Source organism: Nyctibius grandis, chromosome 12 (assembly GCF_013368605.1).
Source record: "Nyctibius grandis isolate bNycGra1 chromosome 12, bNycGra1.pri, whole genome shotgun sequence".
Lineage (NCBI taxonomy): Eukaryota > Metazoa > Chordata > Aves > Nyctibiiformes > Nyctibiidae > Nyctibius > Nyctibius grandis.
In genome coordinates this window covers 10,548,391-10,573,390 of record NC_090669.1, presented here as the reverse complement: position 1 = coordinate 10,573,390, position 25,000 = coordinate 10,548,391, and the positions used below count along the sequence as shown (strand labels likewise).

Below are 25,000 nucleotides of genomic sequence, written 5' to 3'. Positions count from 1 at the left end.
CTCTGCTCACACTGGATAAAATCTGATAATCCTTACTTACGCAAATCTTAACCACAATCAGTAAGTTTTTGCTTTCAATGTTACGGAGCAAAATTTTTGTGTATGTCTACACTGCACTCCCTGGGGCAACTGCAACTCCTGAATGCTTTAAACTGGCTAGCTCAGATGCCAAAAAGCTTTCTAAGAAACTGGAGAGCCGGCACTCTGTGCTACAACAGTACTGCACTGTGAAGCTTTCTAAATGACTATGTCTGCAAGAGTTGCAGCAACTGCAGCATAAACACAGCCTACACAATTCTGAACAAAGTCTAAACACACTCTATTACAGCCATACTCTCCTCTGCCACCATAGTCTTTCCAATAAAAAAAAGCATCTTAAGTCACAGGTATTTGGTGCCCTTCCCTTAAAGAGTATTATTTGCGGATGGGAAAAAAAAAAGCCTTCAACCCACGACAGCAGCTGTTCAAGGACTGTCAGGAAAAAGGTGTTTGTTTAATGCACATATACATTTTAGCTATTAGTCGCCACACCATTGCACCCATGATTTTTCTATGTCTGCAACAGGTATAAGGCTGTTTCACATGATTTTCAGGGATTCATCTGCAATAGAGATCTTATATTCAGATATTTGGGAGTCTCTCACATTTCTGGGAAATATTTAGTTCAATTGATCGCATTGTATGTACAATCTGTCTTACCTGCTGCAGCCAGAGCAGTGAAGTCTAGTAGTCTGTGCACATGTCTAGGGAGTGGGAACAAACATCAACACACTCTGTGGCCCAGAAGAGATCCTTTAACCTCTTTGCCTCAGTTTCCCCATCTGCAAAACAGGGTAAAAACAAGAGCTGAGTGAACAGCATAAAACATTGTCATTCAAAGTAAAATTTTGAGTTAACAGCATTAGGAACACATAACTACTTTCTGGTTTTGTCTGTCTGCAAAATTTGGAGCATATGTGCTGTACCAATATTAGCATGTCTTCACAGTCAACATCTAGAATGAATGCTTAAATATTCATTGACTTCAAATTTCAAATTGAAGTTTGAATTTTACATTCATTCTGTAGATGTAACAGCATCAACCATTAATCAGGGAATAGCAATAAGACCATTCATTTTATATAATCTATGCACTGTGGTCAAAATGTATACTTCTGGATATATAATCTCAAAATTTTAAAGTATTAGCTGCTTAAGTAGATCATGTGGTATGTCCCCTCCCTCTTCTAACTGGCTGATTTACGTAACTGAGCAACCAAACAAAAATTCTGAGATGTATGTTCAGCTGTAACGCTTACAATTTACATTGTGTATTGAATCAAGTAAATACGTAACTCATGCAATCAGGGAAGAGAAGAAATAACATGATTTAGGTAACCAGCTATGACTATAAATTTATAAATAATCTAAATAAAAAACTCTACGAATAAAGATTTTTAAAATGTATTATTCACTGAAGAATTCTGTAAGTAACCACTGAATAAATACTTTGCACATTGACAAGAAAAGAAAAACTCCAAAATGTACCTAAGGAGTCACTATGAATTGTTTGCTCAGATCTACCTACCCAGTGATTATTCTTCTTCCCCTGCTCCCCGCCCTTAAACTACATCTATATAAATGGAAATTTGAATTCTATAGCTTCTAATGCACTATCTTTGTGGATTAGTTCAGTTTTAGCAAGGTACAGGAGTATCTAATGCAAACACAACTGCAAAAAAGAGAAAATTAAAAAAAAAAAAGAAAAAAAAAGAAAAAGAAATATAAAGTTACCAAAACCATTATAGACATTATCTTAACAGAACATTCAAACCTGCTGAATGCTTACATCCTCTCAGCTATGTCATTCTGGTCTCTTTTCCAGCCCTTTTTTTCAAATACATACATACCTTCACCCAGGTGAGCAGATGCTATTGACCAACATGACCACAGTCACTAAGCACATTTCTTTCCTATGATTGCTTGAGTTGCCCAAAAATTTTGCCAAACCATGGCCTGCTTTTCTAGCTTAGTTGTTTTTCTGGTTGCTGTTCTGTGTTTAGAAATCAATCTTCAGAGAAATTAGTTATGGTAAAGAATGAGAAAAGAAAGGGGGAAATACAATTTAAATGAGCTCACGGCTTCTAATTAAGCTCAAAGAAAGAAACTCAAACTTTGGAAATGTTTCCAGGTAAAGAGGAAAGATCCCACATTACGTCTCTAGAAACCAGAAAACAAGTGACACTTCACAAGTTGCCCTGTCTCAGACAGAAACAGCATGGATGAATCTGGCCACTCCGCTTGCACTTCTCTTTCTGAAATCACTAATAAAGTTTGAGAAGGGTTATTTTTAAAGCAGCTCTTAGAGTGTTCCAGCTCACTACTGTCAGCTTCAGATCTCAAATGTAATTTGATTTATAATTACATTTTAAAAACTAGCATTAAAATAACATTAGAGGGGTCATAATCTGAACTTTTTAATAGTTAGGCACGTAGCATAAACTTAGAAATGGATCTCCAACAGGATTCATCTGGAACATATTCTGTCCAGAATTCTCTCCTTCCACCAGTTCAGTACTCTGCTGAAGCTGGTGTGCCAAGAAGCCATTGTGGAGCCCTGTATTTCAGTTTTGTTTCAAATGTAAACGGACTGAAATACACTGACGGACATTTGTTAGTTGAAGTCTTTTCTTGCATTATAGTCAGGCCCATGTTTGTAAATACTGACGGGTGAGAAACTGCCAGAAAATCTGGCATTAGGCCTCTCCACTGAAAAGATGTACATTGCATCCCTTGTGAAATCCAGTTGGCTCCATCACTCCAAACTTTGGAGCAGCTTTAATTTTCTTAGCCTCTGTGGAATAGATTGATTTAGGGGCGTTGACTTCTAGGAACTACTCAAATTGGTCAAGTTATAGATGTGCCAGCCAAAACGCATGTACAGTGACAAAGCAGTGGTCCCAACAACTGTTAATACATGGGTGTCAGCTGAGAGCTACCTGTCCTCCCAGCTGTGCAAACAACTCAAACTGGCATTCAATGAATTTCACAATATTGTGCCTGTAGCTGCAAGCCTGGCACCTCCTGAACGCAAGGTGGGATTCAGATGGGACACAGCCTCATTGCAGAATTTGCCTTGTTCTCTAAGTCCGACCTTCTGATAAGAAAACTTCCCAACTAATCAGTTTCCCACTGGTGCCTGACTACAACTTCAGAGGCAAAAGACAGACAAGGACTTCAGTTTCTGAATGCTAGTGCTAAAGTAAATGATCTAGAAAAAAAAAGGCTGTGCCTTAAAACCAAGTTTGAAATTTTATAGGCTTTTACTCCATACTTTGTACTTGAGCTTTCTGTTATTTTTAAACAAATCTAATTTCTTACAGCTGTGAAATTTACATTTTAAGAGTGTCTAGTGGCCATGTGCATTAATTACTTTATTGTAATATTTTAATGAGTTTGGGGTTCAACTCTGAAAGAATCCTGCTGAATCTTTGTTTCCCCACAGACTTACACTAGAACATGATTCAATCACAACTTCTCACACCTCAATCCAAAACCTGATGGACTTGCACAATATTTTCAGTTGTCTTACAAAGTACCTGAACTTTAAAACTGGCTCTGAATTTTAGGACTTCTCACCAAACTAGCGCTACCCTGAGTCAGGAGCAGAGCTAGGCTTTAAGGAAGTTTGTATTTAGAGCTGAACTTGCTGGCTGAGCATGATTCTCAATAGAAACAGGTAGGAAAATGCAAAATCCAGCTGAGCGCGCTAATGTTTGGGCCAGTCTTGTTCTTAATGACACTTACGCAATGATGCAAATGCTTCCATCTTAGTATATATGACATAAAAACATTTACGGCTAAAAGATTAAACCCCCAAAGAGTACCTGAATTCACCAGGGAACACTGGAGTTGCGCTACTGGAAGATTTCCGCTTTGTGCAAAATAGTTGAAAAGCATTACAATATCTATACTTCTGCCATGGTATTCCCTTTATGGATTTTGGTGGTTTGTGTCATACTAAATTATTTCTTCTTCTTCTGTGAGTGTTCATAAGTCGTGGCAGGAGATAAGTAAAATGAGACTTTTTTCAGGCAGTTTTCAGCCAGGACTTAGTGTCTGTGCTTGCAAGGTTGCAGGTGTAACGACTCATCTGGGGGACTGAGGCAGAAACCTCCAGACCACTGAGGATCTCTGCAATTTGAACTGAAGAGAGGAACCTTTTTACAGCATCTAAATGCACTTTAATTCTCTATGAATAAGCTAAAGATGCATATACATAACACACCAAATAACAGTTTCAAACACACATAAATGCAACAAAAGTGGGACTGACTGTTTCAGTTGACTGTGGCAATAGTAAGGGGTTCATTAGTCGTCAAGTGCAGCCGCACACGCTGCACCCACAGAGTCGCGTTTGGAAATCTGACCATTTACGTCCACAACTCTCACCTCTCTTTGCCAGGGCAAATGCAGAACTGTAACTTCAATGAACTACCCAGCTTTTTAAAAAGCATGTTTTTAAGCCACTTACAATAAGAGCAACAGTTATTATTCAGTACATGCTTTTTATCAGATTGAAGATAAACTTTATTATAACTGGTGGAGATGGTATCAATGATTTGTGGTCTATGAGAATTCTGTAATGAGAAATGGTAATCTGTCTTGGGGCAAACAATATTGTTCTGTTTACTATGCAATTAACAATATCAAGTCAAGATTCTATAACTGATAGCTGAAAATAGGGGCGGTAGGAAGAAACTGGAAGCACTGGAAACTTTCACAGGACAATTATCTGAGGACTATAAATTATTTATGGTGCTTCAGCTTGACATTCTCTCTCATCCTCACAAAAATGTTCCTCGCTGCTCCAGAGATGTTCACTGTGAAAGTATCCAGACTGTAAGCAGTTTGGGGCAAAGCCAGAATCCCCTTGTTGCAAGTACTGAACATACAAGATAATGCAATAATTTCATTTTCAGAAAATCAGCAATAAAATAACAACAACAAAAAAAAGCAACAAAATAGTTTACTTTGGAAAAGGTATGATAATGAACCAACAAGAGTGACAAAAAGAGAAGTGAGACCTCATCTCTGATTCCTGGCACATTTGGTGTAACAGAGTAGCTCCCTTCTGTTTAATTTCTTCTTTAATTTTATAGACCTAGTCCCATACCTTTGTGTGACTGAAACCCTGTACTCTTGTTTACTCTTAGAGCAGCCTTAAGCAACCACCATATGGAGCTGCAAACACCACAGACATAGCAGAAACGGTCCTTAACTAACGGTCAGAGCAAATTGTACTGGGAGTCAAGTGGGGCCACTTTTCAAGCGGCTGGTTAAGACACGGGCTGACCTATAATGGAGCTTCTCTGTAAAACAATACAATTTTTACTTTGTGATACAAAGTACAGAACCATAAATGTGACTGACCACAGAAATCTCACTGCCTTTTTCTAGCCTGTTCCTTAGCTGTACACATGCAGTCCAGCCTTTTTGGCCCTGATTCTGCAGGTTTTGAGGTCACCTCAACAGGAACTCAGGCAGAGCTACAGTACAGCACTTTCGCAGTGAACAAGCAAGACCTGTAAAGTGCTAGGGTCTTTCTTGCTAAATGATCTTAAAAAAAAAAAAAAAAAAAATATCAAATGATCACATTCTTAAACTAGCCAATTCCATTTGTAGCTCTCTGGAAATGCGGTGCTCCACAGAGAGCTCCATCGCACCCAGCAGGCAAAAGCCACATTTAAGGCAGCATGACGCACCAGTGCTCTGGCAACCAGGATGCTAGGCTGAAGTGACTGCTTCTGGCAGCCTCGCAGCCCCTCTCCTGCACCTCTCGCCCTTAAGGACCGGTGCCTTAAATTCCCAGATACCACTGAATAATAACGTCTGGCTGATCCAGAAGATTAGCAGCTTATTCCACCTTTGTTCTCTGCCTTCTTTTAAGATGCGCAATGAATGACACCACAGCAGGCATAACCCTCTGGCACAAAAGCTAACAAAATTGTAGGATGTTTTAAGGAATGATGTAAAACTTAATAGAGAGTTTTAGAAGAGTATTCCTACACAGAATCTCTATATAAAATCCAGTGCTACATAGAAGGACTCTCAAATTCTCTTTACTTTCCTGAACACTACAACACAAAATCAGCATCAAATGTCTGCAAGTGCGGCGTCTTTAAAACTGATAAAAATACAAACAGTTTTAATAAAGTGTGCAGTAAATTTGGGGGGTTCCTTTACACAAGTAACACTGAATCAAAGAGTTTCACAGCAATAAAACAAACAGATACAGTAAAATTAAATGGGAGGGAAAAAAATGATGGGAATATAAAACTTGATGTTCTTGTAACATAATATGCCGGTGATTGGTGAAAGTTACGCACAAACTTCTACTTTTCAAAAAACTACTGTTTTGAGGAAAAACACTCATTAATTGGTATTTATAGGCTTAATTCCTTTTCCTGAGGAGGTCCCGGGTCTGGTCATTGTTCATCGCTATTGTTCAAACTTTACTCCCAGATTAAGAACTTCTCCTACACTAATAAACAGGTATAATAATTTTCTCCAGAGAGCAATTTTTTTCTTTCCGTAATTAGCCTACTTAAATATTTTAATGGAACTACTGACGTACAATAGCACAAAAGGTCCTCTGACCATAATATAAAGTGATAGATGATATTCCTAAAAAACTTTTGTATGAAGGAGGTCTAGGATTTACGAAACATATCAAGCAGACAGCTCTAAAACTATTTTTAAAGGTCATAAATTAGGTCCTCTCTTAAATGTCATTCAACCATCCACTGTTATAGTAGCTTGATTCTATTAGTTGTCCTATGTGTTTTACAAAACAGAACTATATTAACATTATTCACTTATAGTTTCCCTCTATAAGTGGATATTCTGCTCAACAGGCTTTAAATAGATTTTTTTTTTCCCTGAAATTGCTATTAAGCATACTTTTACTCAAAGGGCAAAGTAGGCCTAGGATTATACTTGTACTTCATGCAAAGGATACATTTTCAGCAATCAGAACCACATTCCTAGGAAGTAAAAATACTCTATATAAGCCGATTGTTTCTATCCCTCCTAACCTTGCTCAAAAAAGGACTCTATTCTGATCTTTTGAGTTACACACAAGTTTTCCAATTTAGCTGAATAAAAGTATCTTGTTGGGCAGCTTGATGAGAGTATTCTGTGTCTCAAATTCTGACCTTGGCATGTTCAAGGTGGATCTCAATTATAAGACGCTGCTCAGAGGGGAAAAAAATATTAAAAAAAAAAATAAATCAGGATTTATTTTACTTTCTTCAGTTAAGGAATGCAGTACAGAACTTCTGCTTTTACATACCTTGCTTTAGTTAACCAGTGAAAAGATAAACCTTGATAAAGACACAACAACACATATATAAGCCACAAGTTTTTCAGAGCAATTTACCTAGCCTGTACTTATATTTCAGCTTCAGAAATGTCTACTATAGATCATTCATCTCTGATTTCATGTTGATTTCACTGTGAATAAATGTGTGCCCTCACCTCTCACGATTTTGATGACTATTCTGAACGAGATAAAAAAAATACATGAGTACATGCAAAGGAGCATAGTGCTTGGCCAAACCACATACCGCATAGCCAGTCTCAAAGGATCTTAGCCACCTCGTGATGCTGAGCCCCATGCCGCAATAATCTGACACCCGAACAGACCCTGACCATTGCAAGGGCATAGTTGCAACAGCACAATCTGTACATAAAATTGTGTATGTCTAGAGAGCCAAATCCTCCTTCAGCTGGTTACCATATTCTATGTTCATGTCTTACTACTTAAAACAGGACAGATGGCAGAAATCATACACTGTTGTTCTTTTCATTGGCCATGCCAATCCCAGATAATGGAGTCAGTGAGTCACCAGCAGATACTCTCTTCTCAGAGGAAAGGCTTGAATTTCATCTGACCACTGAGCTTCAGCTTGCACTTGAGGTTCTAATTTTCTTCTGGTCTTAGCCCATTTCTGTCTCGCTCTGGCACACACTGCCCTAGTAAATACATTTATTACCTCAGTAATTCCTCTGGGGGCTGTCTTACTTTCACTTTATATCTGGACGCACATAAGCATCTCCCCATTTTACAAGGAAACATTTATTAGCCTCTGATAGGAGTTTCCTGTTCCATCATGCTGAATCCCACTGTCTATTATTTTTCAGAAGCAGGCTAACAAGTTGCGCACTCCTGAGCAGCTCTCGCTTGTGGCATACAAGCACTGGCAGTGCAGCACAGGCGTCAAGAAGGCACATAGGGGATGACCAGGCATTCTGGGTCTTCTTCCGATCCTGTTTGCAAAGCCTTGTTCAGCTGGCCACACACGCAGTCAAATGGGACCCTTACACTGTGGTAGCATTCACCAGATACCAGTGGCACTAGGGTGCCCCATTCATACTCCTTGTTCATGCCCTTGGGAGCAGTGCAGAAAAGGACTATGAAAGTCTCCCTTCACCCAAGGATTCCTCAACTATGAGGTTGATCTTATTACTTTGGGACTCTTGAACAGTAGAGGCTAAGCCTATAATAACACAAAAACAGAGATTTCTGCTGTAATTCCTCCAGTTCCCAGCTAATTATCTTACTTGAGAACGGCTCATGGTTTTTTTTCCTGGTAGTTGTGGGTCATCACTGCACATTCCTGTTTCTCCAGGTCCACCCTGCAAAACTCTTCAGTGTAACAACTGTCTGGTAGAGCTGTTACTTTCCAAAAAATGTTCAGCCTTCCACAGTGTTACACACGGAACTTTGGCCATGATCCCCCCCAACCACAGCACAGTCAGATCTTCAGAGGAGGTAAAAAAGTGTAATTGCTAGAAAATAAAATTGCATGGATTTACCCCAGCTGAAGATCTGGACCCACCCTAGGGACAAGAAAAAGATTTCAATGCATAGTCTGTTTTACTAGAAACCATGCAAAGTCTCTCATCCACGTCAGCCTGCTATTTTTTACTTCTGTGTAACCAGACAACATTTGTATTCAGCTGCTCACTTATAAATAAAAACCACTTTTACATGGGTGGATGGGAGTGGCCTTTTTTCTTCTTTTTCTTTCGGTTCCCATTATTTTATATATTACACACATGTTCTGTCAGCAAAGCTCACTTTGTTATCTGAAACATCTGTGGTACCCTGCTGTGGAGAAGGCCAACACTGCTTCTGCTGTTGCTGCCTGTCTTTATTAGCCACTGATTTGCTGATGTAGTCCTCCGACGGCGTGCAGTGCTCCGGTTCGCCTCCGTAACGCCGGGGCTGCACAGCAGAAACAACGGGATTCTGTGAACTGGCAGAGAGGTCCTGTTGGTTCACAATATGGCAGTTACCATCTATATGAAGATACGAAACCAAGGTTCCATATGTACATTCATGCAAGCACTGATTTTTGTATTTCTAAGGAAATGTATGTGAATGTCAGCTGAAAGGATAACACCCTTGCAAAGAAGGTACATACTCATCAGAATGAAGGGACTTCCTACTCAAGGCTCCCACAAGGTCTGGCTGTTGAGAAGCCATAATATTTCTTATTTTTTGGCCAAGTGAAAAGTAACCTGGATTGATCTCTTTTAACTGTATTTTCAGGTTTTTACAGTCATAATCTTGACATACTGCACAGTCCCACGAAACTCTCTAGGATCTACTGTTACTGTAAAGATTATTACCTAAGGTATATAAGACGTATGGATTTCTTATGTAGACATGACAAGATCTTAAAAGATCAACTTAAAGATGAAAAATCTGTCTACGTTTCTCAAATAACATTTTTAGAGATAAGATATGTGGGTCACCTGATAGGAAGCGAAGCTGTTTGTATGTATTTTATACATTTAGTTTCTGCAGTCAATAGCACCTTGGTAAGATCAGCTTAACCATTTCCCCTCTGAAAAATCAAAACCATCTTATCTTTATATGGATTTCTTATGCAACAGATGAGTGAATATATATATAGTCTATTTAAGAATCTGAGAAATACGATTGTTAAACCACAAAACTTAACAAGAACATTCAGGGAAAGATGCAAGAACACTGCACAAAAACACTTGCATGGACCAGATTTCCAGCTGATGGTGTTCTTTTTATGGGTCTACTGTTTTAAGAAACTTCTCTCTAATACAAATATAAGACAACAAGAAGTTAAAGGCACTTCCCTTCCTTTAAAAAAAAAAAAAATTTATCTATGACATAAAAACCTGAACTGAGTTCTGAGTCCCATAGGTAAACTCAAACCAGCTTTCTGTAGGTTTTCCTGATCTCCCAAGGACTCTGGGCCTGATTCGGAGAATAATTACAGTACGGAAACATCATGTGACTGGTGTCACAGATCTTTTACATGCAAGTCAGTGTACATGTGTGTCCAATTCAACATTCAAAATTGAAGACTTATGTGGAGATAATTATAAATGAAAATAAAACACAGCTTTTGAAAAAACACCCCATTTTCTTTATAAAATAATTGATCACCTAGCTCCAGTAGGAAGGTTCAAAAGTTACTATATAATGAAGTGCTAGTAGCAAGCAGCTTGCTATATCTTTCAAGAGGAAGACCGCGATAACAAGAAAAAAAGAATCAAGAAAATAAATGCCATAAAGGCCCCTCTCCCCTCCTCACCTCCATTTTGCTTGAAGCGTTACTTACTTTCAAAATTGTTTTATTTATATTACACAGCATTAGTACCCCCAAACCAGCTAAATTCTGTGCAAACACAGGAAGGATCTTTCCATATTTAAAGTCTGAACCTCATTTCCCATGCTGTGAAAATAACTGATACGTGATGGCAGAATATCACTGGTCTCCAAAATAACCTTCGGATTACCCAACTAACAACCTGGTGTACAGTAGAACGAGCTTCAGAACTGTTCTCTACCCAATTCATCCTTTTCACCTTTATTTGACAGGGAACTCACTGATAGTCACAGGTTGTCGCCCTGCTCCAAGTATATCCTCAGAGAGAGAAAGGAGATGGCGTACTGTTGCTACTGCCGCTGCTTACTAAGGATTGTCTTAGAGATGGTATTTCAAATCTTCTGGAGGCCAGTGAAGTCACAGATGCTTTCCACTACCAGAGAAGTACGAAATACCTGGGCAATAGCAAGGATCTGATCTTAAACTTACAAGATTGTTCTTATTTGGGGGAAAGTGAAAGGAAAGAATAAAATTAATGTATAAGCATAAACAAGCCCAAAACTTCGAGGATGAACTGAAAAGACAATTATCTTTATAAATTTTAAAACTGCAAACAGATTCATGCAGGACAATTTTCCATCTGTCCAGATCCTTCTGCGGGACATATGCAGAAGATAGCTTCAAGTTAGCATATTTCTTTGTATGAAGCTTTTTCCCAAGATATTTATGGTTGGAAAAAAAATACCACCACACAGTGCAATGCTATGTTGGAATGGTAGTAATTTCTCTTTTACCCTTTGTGTATGTCACCGTCTATTGTTACTCAGTTTTTTAACATTCATCTGAATATTTCATCCATGCAAAAATTAGTCCCAGCATCTTTTTTCTGAATAATGTTTGGCGGTCATTGCTTCACAACTGCAAACAATCCTCTATTGCTATTGAGTGCTACAGTCAGGCTCGTTTCACGCTGGAGGTTAGAATCTGATCCTAAGTCCATTAAATCACAGAGTCTTTTTAAAGTTTAATCTTGAGAGGATTTGGGTTGTAAACAAAGGACACTATACATGGGGAAAGAAACAACAGAAAACTATGAACTTCTGACTCCAATGCAACCCCGAGTTCAAGTTTTGTGTGTGATTTAGCAAGAAAATTCTGAGCTTTCAGCAGCAGCGCACACACCCTGGCATGTGGGCAAAGCTAAACTGAGCATCGATGCTCACATCCAAAACACACATATGGATCCCATTTTACTATAGACGTGATTCTTCATGTGCTAAACATGTGTCTGACTGGTTTTCTTTGGCTTTTAAGATGTGCTTCTTTTTCTTTGGTGGGGGCAGGGAGCAGAGAACTAAATAATTAATTTGTGTAGTACTTGAATATACATTTGTCTATGAATAGAACGGCCAGGTAAAAAGCCTGTACCTTCAGCTGAAAGTATCAATTTCAGCAAACAACCAAACGCCAACAGTGAGAAACTTAGTCCACTATGCAGCTTCTGCAACACGTTAATCTATCCCACTCTGTAATTGCTAGATAGGAAAGGGAAAAAGGGCTCCAGATGCTAATAACTTGGAAGTGGTAATTAGAGGAGTCCACATTGCTGCTGCGAGACTCCCATCTTCCCTTGATTGCTGGAAAGAAAATTTTGTCCAGTGGGTCTCCTTCTCGCTTCCAAAACATCCAGCACTTCTGTGTTCCTAAACTCTATCTCCTTCTCACTGAACACATCAACAGGAGCTCGATTGGGCCCAGAAAACTTATTTTACCTTCTCCAACATTGGAGGTGCCGTATTTCCCATAGAAAATGTAGGAATATATTCACAAGGTTATAAGGTGACCTAACAGGGAAGTACCACAAGCCCCAACTTTTAGCTATACAAGATCAAAATTGCCTCCCGCAGCCCCAGTCTGAGTCTGACAGAGAACAAGAGAGTCTGCTCCCCCTGCTTTAAAGGGTAACAAATATCTTTCAAAGGCTCGTTGAGTATTTATAATCTCTGGGACCACAGAGACAAAGTAAGTCTGGAAAGGGTCTGAACGTTGCATGCGAAAGGAAAAGGAAAAATACACTTATCACAAAGAGGGAATGCATTTGTATTATTGTATTGAAATAGCACAAGGCTACAATGACAGGCTATAAATTTTTCTCTTGGACTGTAACCAGTATTTTCCATTTCAAGTAACAACAATGTAAGAAAGAGACTCAGAATTAATAGAAATTATGGACATAAATCGGTAGGTACTTCAGTGAAAGAGAACCTCAAATGTGGGTATCGTTAAAGGAGAAAAGGTTAACTAGCCCTTTGAGCAACCCTTGGATCCTTTTACACCACTGACAAACTGATCAAAAAAGTATGCTTAGATTTTACTGATGATGTCCACCTTTATAGTTCTCAGATTCATAGCCCAGAATGTTACGGTAAATTCTTGGCAGTGAAAAGCATCTTTTTTTAACCCCGAAATTTAACATCACACATAACACTAAACTTAATCTATGACTCCAAATAATAGCAGCAATAGTAACTACGTGGTTCTGCAGTGACAAGAATTAAGTTACATAAATTTCTCAATTCTACTTTTTCTGATTTGATATGTCATTTCATTAAACAACCATGAATTATTGAATAATACTAATTTGAAATCAGTGATGCGCCTTAAGATATACTTTTACAGATTATTGGTATTTTTCTTAACCTTTCTGTTGCTGTAACTGGCTACTGAAACATCGGCTGGTCATTTAAAAAACAAACAAACAAGCAAGCAAACAAACCAGGACTGAACTGCAAGACTGTTAGCCAAAGCCAATGTACATTAGAAAAGCTGGGTCCAGAAAATGGACAATCTGTCCTCCATTTTAAGACCCACTCCTATATTTGTTTAGTGCATGTAAATTGCCATAATTTTCTAACAGCTCCATCGAACCTTGGGAGATAAGTCTTACAACTGAAACTAAAGTTAACAAGTCTTTTTTTTTTTTTTTTCCCCTATGCAGAATTCTAAAAGAGCAGGACTGTGAATATTGTAAAAAAATAAAATCAATGCAAAGGTATTTAGCACCGGTGTTCCTGTTATGGTGCTACATTTGTAAAGCCCACATATTCAGCGCACCTTCGATTCGCACACCCAGCTGCGTGAGGTGGTGGTCTATTGTTAGTTTAGAGGTTTGCAATAAAAAGCATGAAGTAACACTGGCAAGCTCAAGAGCTATTTTTTTTCCTATGATGTCTCCCTGCATCTATTTATCTAGTTCTCCTTGCTTTGTTTCTGCTTTTATATTCAGCATATTCAAAAAAGGGTCAGAATGGGTTTTAAAGATGTAATGCCACGCTCAAGCCTTTTGAACACTAAGAGAAAACCTCAAAAGGTTCATACATAAGGAAACAAAGATATAAGGATAGCTTTGAACCTGAGTGACTCTCTCACTGCAAGCAAGTGCATTGCCAGCATGTCACAGGTGTACACCACATGAGCAAGTGAAAAAATAAAATGCAATTGTGAAGGGGTGTGATGCTGACGGGTCCGAGTCCAGAATGCATTAATCCCAGGGTGAATGTGTGCATCTGTTAGATATTTATGTAGCTCCTACTAGTAGTTTGTACAGATATCTAAGCAGGTGAACGTCAACAGCTTTGAAACCATATGTTAAAGGGAGGCTGTGAGACGGTATGAGAAGGCTATAGGGCATTATGGGTCTGACAAGGGAGGGCAGATGCCTACCAATCATAACATCGCTCTGGTTAGTCAGGGCTCCTGGGCCCGACATCAGACTCCTGCTGATTTCGCTCTGTGACACTGGGGCAAACAACTGAATCTTCCTCTCCATTTCCCCATCTTTGAACAAGAGATGCTAACTAGGACTACAGAATGACATTTTTCTTTCTTCCCTCTCTAATTTCTAACTTTTCGGGAAAAAAAAAAAAAAAGTGGATTTTTTTTTTTATTCCAAAGGTTTGTATAACACACAGTTGTGTTAAACCAACAATTTTTAGATGCTGTCTTTAGTTAGTTAGAAAAAGACAGAGTCAAGATCTCTGTCTCCTGGTAGTTACAGGAAAACCCTACAACAGAGGAGAACCAAGTCCTGTTCCTTTGTCTAATTCAGAGGTTGTTTTATTCTTATTTTTATATTTTAACTCCGAGTCACTCAGACTCAGAAATGGCATGCATCTGAACTTGGGTCATCCCATTTCCCAGGGCAGTCTCCTGACCATCAGACTGTACACCTGGTAGGTATGTATAAGCACCACTGAATTCCATGTGTTTTCAGAAAGGAAAAAAAAAAGAAAATCAGCTTTAAGGAAAACAATGCACTTCCCAGAAGTGACATTTTGTCTATAATGTTTACTTTCTCTACTAAATATCCTCAGCAAGGAACTGTGAGAATTCATTCATCCTTGAATGAATTTATAAAACATGCTGAGAGGTCTCTGGCTGAAATGTGTGATTTTTTTTTTTTTTTTTTTTTTTTTTTTTTTTTTTTTTTTTATGATTAGCACAGAGTACTAGAATCCAAAAATTGACAGTTTACACACCACTTCAACCTAGACCACTCAGTTTCTGCTACCATACATGACTTTTAGGAAATTAAAGGAAAACTGTTTTCACATTAAATGCAGAGTTTCTAAAGGAGGTCTGTCAGGAAAATTTTCCTTCAAATTAGAATTTTCTGTAAAATGGAGAAAACAAATCTCTCTCCATTTCAAATAGCCTTGCAACTACCTTGAACCCTCAATGGTTCAAGTTACTCTCAAAGGTAATGGAATCAAAAACTAGCTTTGGAGTCCTCTAAGATCCTGTTGCTAGAGGAGTGATTCCACCTTTGAAAATCTTGGTGCGACTAAGTGAATTCATCAAGAGCTGCAATTTCATTTTGTCCTCAGTGGTTCATATACATATACAGTGCTGGAGAAATATGCCTTCCTCCCCCTTTTGAAGTATTATGGCCTCACTGAAAAACAATCAGGGAGGATCCACCCATAGCACATGTGTATCATAGTTCAGCATTGCCCAGACTCTGATCCCAAACATTACCAGTCTATAGTAAATCCCATGAACTTCAACAGCTCCACTGAGACTGCTGCTGAGTGCTTCTGAAAAAAAAAAAAAAAAAAATCTAATCACACCTACAAAACTCTTCTTCCCATCCTCTTGTATGTCTACCTTTTACAACATCAGAACACACACTCTATAGTAGCCCTTTTCAATTTATTTCCCCCATACTTCCCTTCCCAAGAGGTTATTATTCATACGCTATTCCTTCACAATGTAATTAGTTTGTTCCAATCCTTGGAAATGAAACATTCACCCCTTCTTTTGCCCCAACCCTCAAGAATCTCTTGCAAGGGTCCTCTTGTAGCCCCACAGGGTGGGGAAAGACACACTGTAATTGCTCTACACTTGGTACCGGAGACAGAATAATCACACTTGCCTTTTATTACTTTGCTTTACTTTAACGAAGCACAGTTAATAAAGAAGGCGTGTATGTAAAGTCGGTGGTTTACCAGAGACCCACCATCTTTGTTGTTTGAGGCCCCTTCAAGTGCCCTGCAGGACTCCCCTACCCCAGCACCTGGTCTAGGATGGGCAAATCTAGGTCTAGCGTTGCACTGGCACAGCTCCACAGAAAGGGAAAAGTCATGAATGACATCTCCACTGTGTATTAGAAAATATTAATTGAGATTTTTAATTTTGGGAGATGTGCATTGCACGTCATCAATAAAATATGCCCCAAACATTCTCAGGAATACAGCTCAAAGAGTTTGATTAAAATGGAGCAAAATCAGTCTCTCATCCTTCTGTTTAAAAAATGAGAATTCATTTATTCAGCTTAATTCAAAGATTAAATATGATTAAAATTTCTATAAGATGTCTAGCTTTTCTGAAATAAACTGCAGTGGCCATCAAAATATTGATAGTCATTGGTAAATTACTTCTGGTGTTTAATCAATGTTATTTTTTTATCATCCAATTTTTTCTTCAAGTCAGCTTCTAACACTAAACTACATTTCATCAAGGTTGGTAAAATGTTTAGAAAGGAACAGATGTCAGAATATGGGGATTGCCAATAACACTGATGGAAGCCAGTAATTTCTTTCCTGTCCAAAGGCAAAAGAATGAAGAATAATCTAGACTGTATACAATAATACAAGATTTACTACAACATTAATGGCTATAAAAAGTAAAAGTATACAAAAGCCATCTCCATTTTTTTCAAGCCATCACTAAGGGCAGTGTTTTTCAATCTGAGACAATTTTTACTGGAAAATGAAAGGTCTATGTATTCTTAAACCTTTAAATATCCATAAAATACAGATGAAGACACAGGCTAGCATTAGTTGCTTCCAAATATACTTGTATATTAGTCTATTGTGTAAGTTAATAATTTTGCCAAATCTCAAAAAATGTGGATGCAATCTTTCCTTTAAGAAAGCTGCTCAGCTTGTTATTTACAGATTGTAACATTTACATAAGAGTTTGGTTTAACAAGAGATATAAATATAGATAAAACCCTTAGGACTTCATTCTTTAAACTGCCCTCTCAAAATCTGCCCTACAATTTGCACACTGAATTTTGTGCAGACTATTCTTGGAAGCCTTTTGTGAATTAGGGAGAACTGACTCGAAACAGGGGCTGGTTAATCACAATTTTGCAAATTGTACGTAGCAATCATCCTCACATTGTGAAATTCAGATCTATAAAATGCTGATGGTTTAAAGCTGAAAAATAAATAAGCTAAGTAGGACTACTTTGCTAAGGAAAAAAAAAATGAGGAGCATAAGACCCCTTGCAAAGACATTCTTAAAATAAAAATAATTAAAATAAGAGAAGTGGCATCATAAGTAAAGGGCATCTCCCTTCCATATCTCAACTGCAAGCTTACCCTGGAAAAAATTTTACCACCTGACTGTTCCTGACCCAGTCTCACATCAACACTCCTCTGAATCTACCAGACAAATTCCTGCACTTCCAAGAACAAACCTGTGGGAGTTTTACTATTTTAGAAGGCTTCTGTGTATTTCTCTACAATCTGGAAAAGCGCTCCAGTTGAGGAACAACTGGGGAAACTTCACTCCTCCATGTGTCTATCGCTGAATGTCATCTGTGCACCAAATCAAAGCTACTTTGATTAAATATCAGGACCATCATTTGAGTATCAAATGCAGCAACATGGATACGACCCTTTATGATGCATGTTGAATGCAAACACTTGAGAATAATAGGCGGCAACTGAAGAGTTTGAGGGAGAAGGAGCAGAATTTATGTGGAAAAGATGATGTCTTAAAGAAGACATTTTTTGCTCTGCTTTCAAGCTGTGGCTAATGTAACTTCATCAGCATTTACAACAAAGCTGACTCAAGATTCTTCTTTTCCACACAGGTTTTGCAACTCCTAACATTTAGTATAAATGAAGGTCGGTCTCTATTTATTTTCCCTTATCTGTTGCAGAAAGACCTTGCCAAACTGTCCATTTTGAGCATACAACGATATGCTGAAATTCATGTAAAATATTTTCTATTATCAATATAGTTATAATGACAAGAACGTTCCATCGGGGTTTGGCTGTGATGCAGTGTGCGTTGGTCACCCTCCTGCCATTCCAAGCCCCCTCACTATGGACACAAGTCACAAACAGTGGAAACTCTGTTTTCCTGACGTTGATCCTCTCAAAGGTCAGGTTTCTTACCTCAAACATTCCAGCAGTTGCTTAGACTGCAGTTCAGGAATTTTGTGTAACATTGCTTCTAGAAAGCAAATATTTATATTAGTAAATACCATTAAAGTATTACTGTTATACAGGTATTCTCATTAGTAAACTGCTAAATATGAGAAAGAACTTTAAACTAAATGGATGGAAACATATTATATTTGTATATTAAACAAACCTTACCATGTTACTTTACCATGCTAAGTGTTTTATCAAACACAAAGTCCAGCCATTAACTCTTTTTTATGGGTATTAATACAAATTCAGAATTCATGCCTCTGCTACAGAGGCCAAGCAGAGATAGAAAGCCCTACAAAGAACAGAACAAATTGGTATTACCAAGATTTCATAAAAGCAGTGGTCAGGGAAAAAAAAAAAAAGAAAAAAAAAAAAAGAAAATAAAGGACCCACAGGTACCTTCCAGAGGGGTGAAATAAGGACATTCCCTTTGAATGGGAGAGACTTACATTCAGGTCTGGCTCTGAATAAGGTAGATCAGGTATTTCGCTTCACACATCATGAGTTTCCTGAGCATCAGACTAGGTTATTCGAGCAGAGCACATTCACTCACCCACTGCTATTGGAGTTCACTCTTTTGTTGTCCTTTCTCCTTTTTTAATTGGAGAAAGCATATAACCTACAGCTTCATCAGCACAAGTGAATGCCAAAAGGACAGAGTTCAGGAATCTCTCTCAAAATATATTTTATTCAAATACAACAGCTTGAGCAATCTTGGCCAATGAAACAGAACTTTTTAATGCCTGAAATTTGTACAGGATGAAAAGAAAACACGCTCCTTTCACTTCCATCCCATGACTCAGGCTGGAACTGAGATCTACAGAGGCAGAGCTGAGCTTCTTCCTTCCTTTCCTCTGCTTCTCACCTTGGAGGCCAAGACTAGGTCAGGAAAAGCTTCTATGTTATTTATTAACTCAAAAATGGCATATTTGCAAAAGCCATAACAGAGGATCTCTCTTGGGATAAGGGAACACGAGACACTGAAAGCAGAGAAGGCCTGCAAGTGGGAAGGAGTCTTCCAGGAACAGTATCTAGATTACACAAAGTTCCCAAAAAAACTTTGTAAGATTCTTGGTTGCTATTTTGAAGACAACCTGCCGGTGAGTCCAGATGTACTAATTCAGACTTTCAAAAACACATTTCAGTGTGCTCCAAGTTTAAATGTAGGACAGTAAATGAGCCATTCATCAAACACAAAATCATCCTAAATATCACCTAAGCTATTTTACTTATTTGAGAAATATTGGCAGCACTAAACTGGCAAATGCTGTGTATTTCAGAGGTAAAATGTCCAAGACTAGTTTATTTTAACATAATGAAGCAAAAAAAAAAGAAAATTATTCCACGTTTGTTAAATCCAGTTATGTCAGTAATTAGGCAAATGCTTTGCACCTCTATTTTTTTGTTAACTCCCTGAGTATTTCTGCTGAAGGATTTTATTCTTCCTACAGCCTAGTTTTTATTCACAATCCAAGAGCATCCTATTTTCTATTTGTTATTGTGTTTTAGGCAAAGATGTTTCAGAAACATAAAATTAATACAGATCCAAAGTTCACAGCACTTAAAAAAAAAAAGTTATGTATCTAAGAACCCAAACGGGACTCCAGCACCAGGCGATTCACAATCCCAATGCACTGGGATGTTCATCAGCTCTTAGCACTGCCTCCAAAATAGCAGCAGTCAGTGCAGGTAGGCCACAATGCAGATACTGAACGTTCAGCTGCTCTGCAGTAATTGATTCTGTATGTTGACCCAGACATTAGGATGCTTACCGTTTGCATATAACTCCTTCACTTCACAAAAAGCTGTACAAAACTAAAACAGCTCATGATATGTCAGTCTTTTGATGGATACATCAGGCACTGTTTCTTAACATTTCTTTACTGCTTGAGAAGATTTGACCTCGTGGCTCTAACAAATCACACAAACTGCCTGGACAACACAAGGCCACACTACTTCACACAAGTCCGGAGGCTCTCAGGGCAACATGAGGCATCTACTTGAGAAAACTGTAGGCAGTTGCTTTCAGAGCAGAGTAGAATGTTGCTTTAAAGTCCTCTATTTTATTATTATTACTACTACTACTTAACAGGAGTATTTTGGAATTACTGAAGTTGTCTGCTCAAACCCAAACTCTTGCCAGATACTGCTGTCCACAGTACAGTCCGGGAGCAGAAGAACTTCCCAATGCTGCCTCTAAAGGTGAAGGGATACAGACCCTGACTCCATGAGCCAGAGACTCAGAGACACTACTAACTAAAAACAAAATACTCAAACCCTCAGGAAAAAAAAAAATCTACAAAGCAGTGTCAGGGTATTTTAAGATATCCCATAATTCCCGTAATGGAAAAAGGCTTGAAAATGTGTCTCTCTGGAGACATTTGTAAGTACTGCTTTGGCTACATCCACATGGGTGGGAGATCCTGCCCTTAAAATTGTAGAATACTATAAGACGACCCAGAGGGACTAGGCCATATCAAGCCACGTTGAAAAGTATAATGGAAGTAAACTTCAATTTAGAACGATAAGAACACCTTCTCACAAAAACAATTAATATTATCATAAATGATCATGGGTTTCAAACTTTAAAAAGCTTTAACATTTTAAAATAATATACAGAGAAGTGTGATGAGGCTACCCAAATCCTTTTTCTTCGCTGTGCTTCTCATGGCCCAGTATCTCTTGTGTCATTGCATTTGTATGTCTGAAGCTATCTACTGCCTTGGATGAACACGTGAAGCTGTTCTACACCAACTGCAGCTGTGCATGCTAACTTGGGTCATTTTAAACTTGAGTAACTTCCCCTGTTTACCAATATTTTTAGGAAGTTTAAATCTATAATCTCTGTGGCTAGAAATATACAAGACCAAATGTGTGCTGCCTAAGAAAATCTGAGTAGACACTCACAATTTACTTAGTTGCCTTTGAGGGGAATAAGAAAGATGCACAGTACTTTCATTATCTGTCCCTAAGTGTTTTTTGTCAAATTTTGACTCTGCCACCATTCTTCAGTGACAGACATTAGGTATGACATTTTTTGACACAATGTCAATAGTGACATCAGTAATATTTGACACAAGGCACATTGGGGTTATTTGACACAGACAATTGGATAGCTCAGGGCACTGGAGATCCAACACATAAAGAGTTTTACCTCCAAATCACCAGTGAATATCTAGCCCAGTGTTTTCTAACTGTTACCAACTGATGGCTCCTCAGAGCCTTATACAGAAGGAGTTTGGGTGTATTGAACAGATGTCCAGAAAACAAAAATCAACACAATAAATTACATTAATCTGTGCCCTATGTTGAAACACCACGGAATGAATAGCTAGCGACAAAGCTATTCTTCTACTGCTATCTGTAATTCCTTTTAAAAATGGTTGAATCCCAAAGGGGACACAGGAGGATCAAATGACTCAGAGAGCACTACAGCTCTAGCCTCCTGAATAAGATTTCTGTCTCAACAGCTTTCAGTCCCTTGGCTTTCATTAACAGTTAAATATACTTATGGGAAAATACAAATGTGAAATGTTACTTTCAATGATGTGTTTTCCAAATATTTCGCAATTGGCTAATATACAGGACTCACAAACGCTGAACAGAAACAAAATGAATTACATATACGATCACTCTAGAATTTCCTAGAGCGTCACAATCCTGATTAAACAAAGCACTTCTACCTACATCCAATAAAGCACTCATCTAAGAGCAGAGTCTTGCAATATCTATTAGGCACCTGGCTGAGCTCCCAAATTCTGCATTCAGCCCTAAGATCCATTATGCAAAACCTGGAAGCTCTGGGCATGAGCAGGAAGAGGTGTTAGCACTGGGTACATACGAACCTACATGGACCTACAAGGACAGTCATCAGTTTAAGGTACCTAAGTGCTTGGAGAATTTTATATGACTAAGCACTGCACCCAGATATGTAGAAATCTAAATTCCACTGAGTTTTTGTGTAGTTTATGAATTCTCTTTTGGAGCAGACATTTTACATTTTTGTCTTATTTTAAGGTTATGCTTACGTTCAAACACCATCAGCACGTGCAACTTCACAGGAGCAGAACTTCTTTAATGAACCAGACTTTTTTAAAAAGTTCCAAGCTAAGTGCCTTACTTACAGACTACTTTTTTTTTAAAATAAATGCAAATGCCAAATCAGAGTTAATACATGTGCAAAATGTGCTCCTTTTTCCTATTTTATGTTAATTTTGAAAAGATGATCCACATTAGCCTGTTTATCACAGGAAGTCACCAATATGACCATGTGTTCGACTGAAGAACAATGTTCAATCCATAGCTAGAACCAACAGTTTGGCTACCTTCAGATTCCCTGGAATACTTTCTTTTTATTTATTTTAAATTACCAAAATCTAACTCCCAAACAGACTCCTTCACTGTTCTGCAAATTGTGGTTTCCCTAAAAAAAAAAAAAAAGCCATCCTAGCTGGGAATCAAAATACATGAAGCATATTCACTGTCCCTTAAGAAATTATCCCACATTGTTACATATCATAGAAAAAGAGGCAAAGCACATTTTGTTAATCATGTGTTTGGACACCGTGTCATATTGCAACTTCTCAAACAAGTTACATTTAAAAAAAAAAAAAAAGGCGTAAGAACAATATGTATTTTACTGCAACAAAAAGCATTTCTGGAGCAAACTGTTGGGCTGAACCACTAAGGAACTTAGCAGTACACCACTCCCACAAAGTAAGGATAATAAACTTGTAGGAGACTTCACAGAAACCGTGCCACAAGGCATTTTCACCTCTCAAAATCGAAAGGGATATACTTTCAACACATGGGTATAAACATCTGGCGTTTTCCCAACCTGTGTCCCACAAGGCCAGAGCAAGTAGTCCGCTGCTGTTCTACAATTCTCACCAGTCTTGGAGTTCAAAATTTCCCCTCTACAAAGCACAAAAATGCTGAACTGTAATACAGCCTCTTCCTATCACATTATTTAAAACAGCAGGTATGTGAGTCTCATTTTGCCAAAAGCCTCACATCACAAGGTATACTGCATGCTGCTTGGTCCAAATTTTTGGGAAGCGTTGCTCTAGGCACACATAAACATTCTGATGAGGGAGAGGAGTTTATGATATAATTCCAGTGTGGACAGCCACTACCTTTCTGTTCGTATGTCTTTATTCAAATAAAACCACCCATTTCTTGGTGGCTGGACAACCCGCTTTTACTAGTGGACATCTGCGTCCTTTCCACAGCTCTAATCTAATGTAATCTCTCCTTTCCATGGTGAGTGCTCTTAGAGCCTCATTTCTGGGTGGGAATATTCAGACTAGTCACATATCATTTTACATCTCAACCATTCACTTCTTCAGAGATTTAATAGTACGTAGGGAAGAAAAGGAAGCTCACCGATTGCTGCAACCCAATAGTAAATTCACATAAATTGTTCAGTGCAGAATTTATCTGTACCATCAACCAAGACTGCGCATCCTCCACAGCTTTGCGGTGCTGGTTTTAAGGTCAGAATTTGAGCTTTGCCAGCCATGGCCTTGCAAATCACAGCTTTATAAATCCCATGGCAGAGACTACTACAGATGGGCTGCAATCCAACCCCAGCATGCACTTCCAAGCTTTGTAAAAAGCTAAATCTTAGGGAGAGTATTTAATGAAATTTAGGCTGTTAACAGGCTGAAAAAGAGCCCTAAAGCCACACTCCCCTGAACTTTAATTGGGATGTTTTCAAAATTCAGATTTTCACAACCCAGACTCAGCCTATCTGCAACTTTGTTTTGCTGCTCAGCCCTTTCTCTCACTAATGCTCCTCTTCTGAACATCATCATTTCTAGGGTCTGTGCAAGTGGCACGAGTGCACAGTAAGTCCACATACTAAAAAGGCAGGTGTCACCGGCACAATAAACCGTAATAGCTTCTTCAAAAACTGTTAAAGAATTTTTAATTCATAGATCACTTGCCCAATAGCCTGCAATGGCTCCTCTGGAGCCATTATGATCTATCAGGTCACTGTAGTGCCATACACGCACATTAAGTAGGCATGCAAAAATCATTAAGAAATTGGTGATGACAAAAATTACTCTGCAGGCTTAGTAAAGATCATTTTTCTTTTTCACTGAAACATTATAACATTCACTTGGCTGGCAGAAAATTTTACTTGGTGGAACCCCCAGACAAGAAAGTTCATTCCACCCACTCAGCACTACAGCTGCCTCAGGTCAGATTTATCAGTTCAGCTTACAAAGAACAGAGTTTTCATCTCCAAACAGTCCAGTGGAAAGTCATTAGTGATACCCTTCAAGTAAGTTACTACTCAAAAGTAAGTAAATGTGGCGCTCTCTCCTACAGTTTTGTAATTTGTTCTTGTATTTTAGCTAACATTTAAACACATTCTACAAAAATAAGATAAATATTCACACCCAGACAGAATTTGCAGAGTCCAGTTAATTTGAACCCTAAATGATATTTTGAAAGCTGAGAGATAACCCCCTGAATAAATGCAAAAGCTTATCACAGGAAACCTTAATTATGGCACATAGTGTGGAGTTGCTGCAGTATGGTTGGGGAAATTATAGATTTTTTTGGTAATTTTTATAAAATCTATAGAAAGAAAAAAAGAAGAAAGTGCGCACCATTCATTCT

General features: G+C 38.3%; 1 protein-coding gene across 1 annotated transcript in view; it reads right to left on the bottom strand.

The window, feature by feature from the left end:
• The window catches only part of ZNF536 (zinc finger protein 536), a 182,140-nt gene that overhangs the window by 132,721 nt on the left and 24,419 nt on the right, over window positions 1-25,000 (bottom strand). The window contains exon 3 of the mRNA XM_068411592.1: window positions 700-821. The gene's annotated coding sequence lies outside the window, so the exon portion shown is untranslated. The remainder of the gene's footprint in view (window positions 1-699; window positions 822-25,000) is intronic.